Raw genomic sequence first — 6,380 nt, forward strand, 5'->3', positions numbered from 1 at the left:
CCCGCCGCCGCCGGCCCGCCGCCCCCGCCCGGCCCGGCCAGCGGCAGCCACTACCTTCCAGAAGCGTCTCCGCGCCCGTCCGACTGAGGCTGGGAAGATGGCGGAAGCGCAATTCAAACGCCGGAGACGCAGCCGACGCCGGCGCGCGCGCAGGGCGAGGCCGACGCGGGGCGGGGCCGATGTAGGGCGTGGCCATGGTGCGGCGCCCGCCCACGTGGCCCGCGCGCACGTGCACGCACTCAGCCCGACTCGGACGGCCGCACCCGTCGGTCCTGCGCGTTGGTCTGGGCGGGCGGCGCCGCGGGCCACGTGGGAGGGCGAGCCGGGCGCGCGCACGCACGCCGGCCCGCGGAGCCACGTGCGCCGGGTCCGAGGGCGGGCTCCCAGGCGCGCATGCGCCGGCGGATGGGCGGGCGCCCGGCTAGCTCGCCCGGGCGGGAGCGGCTTTGCTTCCTTCCGCGCCAGAGGCGGGGCTTGGCCTGGGCGGATACCGCGCAGGCTCTGTCGTGGGCGGCGGCCCGAGCTAGGGAGGCGCCGGCGTATGCGCAGGAGGAATGAATGAATGAACGAACGAATGAACGAGCCCTAAGCGGGGCCTCCCGCGTCCAGTCTGCGTCCCCGTGTCTCCACAGCCGGCCCCGCCTCCGCGCCTGGGGGTCGCCGCCTGGGCGCGTCCTGCAGCCGGGGCGGCGGGCGGGGGAAGGGCGCAGGTGAGGGGGCGGCGGGCCCCGGGGTGCGGACGGGGCGGTGGTGCTGTCACCTCACGGTCGGGAAGTGCCTGGGCCGCGCCCTGCGAAGTCAGGGTCCTCGGAGCAGAGTCGGGGACGGAGCCCGAGCGACCCCGAGCGGCCGGCGGCCTGGCACACTTGCAGGTGTGCGGCACCTGCAGGGACGCGTCGCAGCCCCCGTGCCCCCCAGAGAGCCCCGTGGGCTGCCGCTGGCGGGAGAGCAGAAACGAACAACTGGGCCTTGGGCTTAGAGCCCTGCATCTGCGGGCTGCTCTGGGGCGGAACTTGAACACGTGCGGCAGACGCGGGTAGACGAAGAGATCGGATACGGACCTTCTCGTTCCCAAGTGGGAAGGCCTCCGGCGGCCCCGGGACCCCGCTGGACTCAGGGTCGCCCGTGCCACTCCCTTGTCTCGGGGACCCCAGGAGTGTGCGGAATTGGCTCCATGTGACCCCCTCCCCTTTCCAGGAATGCGGGGAACTCTCAGCCCACACCTCCCAAAACTACCCCCTTCTGGTGCCTACTCCGAAATCTCAAATCACTGGGTCTGGCTGATGAGGTCCAGCCAAAACGGCTTGTCTTTTACTGTAATGCGGCCTGGCCACAACATAAGTTAGGTGATAACTCCAGTGGCCCGAACATGGACCGTTTCAACCCCCTCCATTGCCACCTACCATTCCCCTATCCAGATACATTCATTCGTTCATTCATTCCTTTATACATGCGTACAGAGTGTCACTCTGCTGCCCTGAGTAGAGTGCCGTGGCGTCAGCCTAGCTCACGGCAACCTCAAACTCCTGGGCTCAAGTCATCCTCCAGCCTCCCTAGTAGCGGGGACTATAGTAGGCGGGTGCCACCATGCCTGGCTCATTTCTCTATTTTTGGTAGAGACGGCATCTTGCCCTTGCTCAGGCTGGTCTGGAACTCCTGACCTCAAGGGATCCTCCCTCCTCGGCCTCCCAGAGTGCTGGGATTACAGGCATGAGCCACCGCGCCCAACCTCCATCCAGATACATTTAAAACACCCTTCTCGGTTTCCTCGCCAGGCCCAATGCCCGGTTCCTTTCCAAGGCCTTCAGGAACTAAAACCCATCATTACTCACCTTTCCTCCCGAGGCTTGCTTTGTCCTACCAACTCCCCATGTAACACCCCTAATCTGCCGGTAAAAAAGCCTGATGGATTTTACCACCTTGTCCAGGATTTAAGACTCAGTAACCTGGCAGTAAGACCCATCCACCCAGTGGTCTCTAACGCTTGCACTGTTGTATCCTGTCATTCTACCCACCACTACCCACTTTGCAGTGCTAGACCTGAAAGATGCCTTTTTCACTATCCCACTGCACCCTGACTCCCAGGACGTCTTCACATGGACGACCGAGACCCCAAACAGTCACAGCTCACTTGGACTGTGCTCCCCCAGGGATTTAGGGACAGCCCCCGCCTCTTTGGACAGGCATTAGCCTCTGACCTAACCCAACTAAACCTCTCCCCGTCTGTCTGTCCTCTTACAATGTGTAGATGACTTGCTATTATGTAGTCCCACGGAGGCCATTTCCCACCGACATACTATACAACTCCAATTTTTTGGCAGAAAAGGGCTATCGGGTGTCTCCACAAAAGGCACAGATTTTCTTACCCCCAGGTACCTCTCTAGGACTAGCCCTCTCCCCTGGAAAGAGGGAGATGACATAGTTAGGAAAGATCTTACTGCATCCCTACCTCTCCCCACCAGTAAGAGAGATCTCTCTTTTCTAGGATTAGCTGGATATTTTCATATGTGGGTCCCTAATTTCAACATCATAGAATCTCCACATATATCTCTTGCCGAAAGCCCTCCTTGAAACCCCGCCACTCTCTTACCTACCTCTCACGATCCTGCCGTACAGTCTTGCACAGAAGTGCTGGAGTGTAAGATTCCACATTTTCCTAATGTCTCCCAACAACCCAGACCTAATTGCACTTACACCTGGCTCATAGATGGCACTTCCTACAGACGTGAGAAATGGAAGAGGGTCAGGTATGCTGTGGCATCCCGAGAAAACATTATGGAAAGTAGCTCACTACCCATAGGAGCGTCCTCAAAAGGCTGAGTTAGTGGCCCTAATCAGGGCACCGACACTCAGAGAATGCAATAATCAACATTTATATAGATTCGAAATACGCCTTTCACATGCTACATTCAGGTGCTCCTATGCGGGAAGAGCGAGGTTTCCTCGCCATGAAGGGCTCCCCAATAATCAATGCGCCTCTCATTCTTAAGCTCTTGCAGGTGGCTCACCTACCAAAGACGGTGGCAGTGATACATCACAGACGACACCGACAGGGCCATGACCCCATCAGAATTGGCAATAACTTAGCAGACCAAGAAGCCTAAAGAGCAACTTTATGAAATCCTCCCACTCCCGCCAAGCAGATGATAGCGCTCTCACAGGACTCCAGGAATTATTCCCCTGAAGGAAAGCGTTCTTTGCTAGAAGCTGGGGCCACCCCAAATGGTCCCTGGTTATTAAATCAAGGAAAATATATCCTTCATAAGAACAAACATACACCATACCAAAAGCTATACAGGACTCACTACGTGTAGGGTTTAAACCTTTACTCCAACTTTTAAAGCCTCTCGTCCACTGTCCAAACCTACCTTCTCTTCTGCAGGACGTAACCCGTAAATGCTCTATTTGCTACTCAGTCTCCCCTCGGGGGTAGCCTGGCCGCCCGCCTTTCCCACACACCACGCACGTGGCTACATGCCTGGCCAGGATTGGCAAATCGACTTTACTCCCATGCTCCTATCAAAAGAACTAGATACGTTCTCACCATAGTTGACACGTAAAGGTGGAGCCTTCATGAACGATATTAGTGTCCTTATAAAAGGGACCCCAGAGAGGTCCCTAGTCTCTTCCCCCGTATGAGGACACAGCGAGAAGGTGCCATCTATGAACCAGGAAGCGAGTCCTCACCAGACGCTGAATCTGCCACACCTGGATCTTGGACTCCCCAGCCTCTAGAACTGTGAGGAATAAATTTCTGTTGTTTATAAGCCTCCCAGTTTATGGTACTTTATTATAGCAGCCGGAGTGGAGTAAGACAGCCTCCCCTGTTAGGAACAACGGCTGCGTCTTTCAGCAGGAGGGATTTGAAAAGCAGATTGTTGGTAGTCCACGATAGGACAGACACTCTCTGTGAAGGAAACTCTCATCCGGTGTCCTATGTCATTTTAGGAGAATCTGGTCTAAGAAAGAAAGGTAGAAAATAACATAGAAGAACATAAGAATGCACCAGGACTTCTCAGGGATTGAGAGATACCTGGGACACTTCATAGATACAGAGATGAGATTTTTAAAGGATATATATTAAATTTTCTAACATATATTTAAATGTGTATATTTAAATTCTCAATGTTTCTTAGGGTTTCAAAAATTGCGGCACATTTTAAAAACTTGCTTTTAACAAATTGACTCTTCTAAGACATACCAGTAGCCAATGCAACATAACTGCTATTTATAAGATAATTGCAGGGTGTAATTGGTTTCCCAGGGCTGCAATAACAAAATCCCACAAACTGGTTACCTTAAAATAACAGAAATTTATTCTCTCGGAGTTCTGGTGGGGAGAAACCCGAAACACGGTGTCGGCGGGGCCGTGTCCTCCCCAAGGGCTCCTGGGGAGAACCTTCTCCCTGCCTTTCTCGTGGCTCTTGGTGTGTGGGCAGCCTTGGTGCTGCTCAGCTTGTGGACACGTAACTGCGGACACATGGCCATTGTCTCCCTGTGTGTCTTCGCGTCACCTGCGACTGTGACGTGTCTCTGTCTCTGGGTCTGTCCTCTCCTTGCAAGGGCGCCAGTCACTGGGCTAGGGCACCCTCTAAACACCTCGTCTTAACTTGACCACGTCTGCGAAAACCCTATTTCCAAAAAGGTCACGTTCACAGATACAGGGGGTTGGAAAAAACATACCATTTTGGGTGACACAATTCAACCTATAACACAGAGTTTAAAAAAATATATGTATTAATTTATCGCATACTTTGGTAGAATGGCTTGGAAGTGGGACACGAGGCTAAGGTTGCCTGGTGACTGGCAGGTGTGTGACCTCGCTGGGATGGAGGAGGGTAAAGTGGGGGCACTAGTGGGTCCTCTTATGTCACTGTCTGCCTTGCAGAGTAGGCTCGGCACCGATGAAGCCCAATTATTCGAACCTTCCACTGCTAGTGGACACTCAGGATTTTTTAGTTTATTTTCCCACTAAACGCAGCAGTTAATATCCTTAAACATATATATTTTTGCACACTGGGGCTTTTATTTAATTGAACTTTAGATTCCTAAAGAGGAGTTGCTAGGTCAAAAGGGGTGTGTATTGTCTACTTCTGTTTTCCCTAGAAGTTGGGAAAATGGTGTCACACTGTGGTTTTAATTTCTAAATTCCATGTTAAATAAATAGAAACTATTTGATTGGTTAAAGTACATACAGAACAGAGGGATTGGCCTGAAAAAGGGTGAAGTGTTTTACCACTTGTCTCTTTTTACTTCTTTTAAAAGCTCTGTATTTCTGCTTCTAGAGAGCTCAATGCTACTTCGAGATGAGATCTGCCATTCTCATTTGCTGGCAAATTAATACAGTTCTCTTTCCCTTTTCTCAAACCACTTGTCCTCCTACTGATGAGGCCTCGGAGACAAGTGTCGAACTTTTGGTAGCACAAAGTCTACGGTTACGGATTAGTTGGCAATTTCTGATCACTTACACTTGAGTTTCATTTCACTGTTCATGCTGAGTTGGGTTTTGGCGGGAACCCAATGCATGAGAGCCATCTTACCATAATTGATTTTTTTAAAAAAAGGTTTTCTAGAGGTGTATACACAAGGACCAATTAATTTTTTTCAGCAATTCTAGAACTCCAGTCACGATGTGTGCATATCGCCCAGTTTCCTTTGATTCACACACATGGCGGACGCACTGCGTAAGTCCCTGAGAAATAAGCCAGGGTGTGTGGCGTCGGCAGAGTACCAGCTCCCAAGATGCCCGGCCCTGGGCCCCGGAACCTGCGAGTTGGCACCAACGTGGCAAGAGTTTGCAGATGTGATTAAGGGTTTGGATTTCAGATGGGGAGATCATCCTGGATTATCCATGTGGACTCCATCTGATCACGAATCCTTAAAAGTGGAGCCTGTTTCTGGCTGTGGCCAGAGAAGAAGTGATGTTGGAGAAGGCTCCTAAGGACACCGCGTTGCTGGCTCTGCGGAGGGAGGGTGGGGCCCCGCGCCAGGGAACGTGGGCGCCTCCAAGGGCTGGAAAAGGGAAGGGAACGGATTCTCTCCCCTAGCACCCCCAGGGGAGAACCCAGCTCTGCTTTCAGTCCTTTGATACCCCTGCCTGACCTCTGACCCCCACAACTGTAAGATAATACATTTGTGTTGCTTCAAGCCACTAAGTTTGTGACAGTGGCCATAGGAAACTAACACAAGCATGTGACATCGTATTTTGAAAGCTATTTCCAGGTAATGTATTCAGCCCCATCTTTAAAAGGGTAGCCTATTTGTTTTTTTTTTGAGACAGAGTCTCACTCTGTTGCCCAGGCTGGAGGGCTGTGGCATCAGCCTAGCTCACAGCAACCTCAAACTCCTGGGCTCAAGCGATCCTCCTGCCTCAGCCTCCC

General features: G+C 52.9%; 1 protein-coding gene across 1 annotated transcript in view; it reads right to left on the reverse strand.

Moving 5' to 3' along the window:
- Positions 1-176, reverse strand: part of RAN (RAN, member RAS oncogene family) — a 3,395-nt gene extending 3,219 nt beyond the window's left edge. The window contains exon 1 of the mRNA XM_012657654.1: positions 55-176. The gene's annotated coding sequence lies outside the window, so the exon portion shown is untranslated. The remainder of the gene's footprint in view (positions 1-54) is intronic.
- Between the last annotated feature and the right edge of the window lie 6,204 nt (positions 177-6,380).

The sequence above is a fragment of the Propithecus coquereli genome, unplaced genomic scaffold (assembly GCF_000956105.1).
Source record: "Propithecus coquereli isolate 6110/MARCELLA unplaced genomic scaffold, Pcoq_1.0 Scaffold556, whole genome shotgun sequence".
Taxonomy (NCBI): domain Eukaryota; kingdom Metazoa; phylum Chordata; class Mammalia; order Primates; family Indriidae; genus Propithecus; species Propithecus coquereli.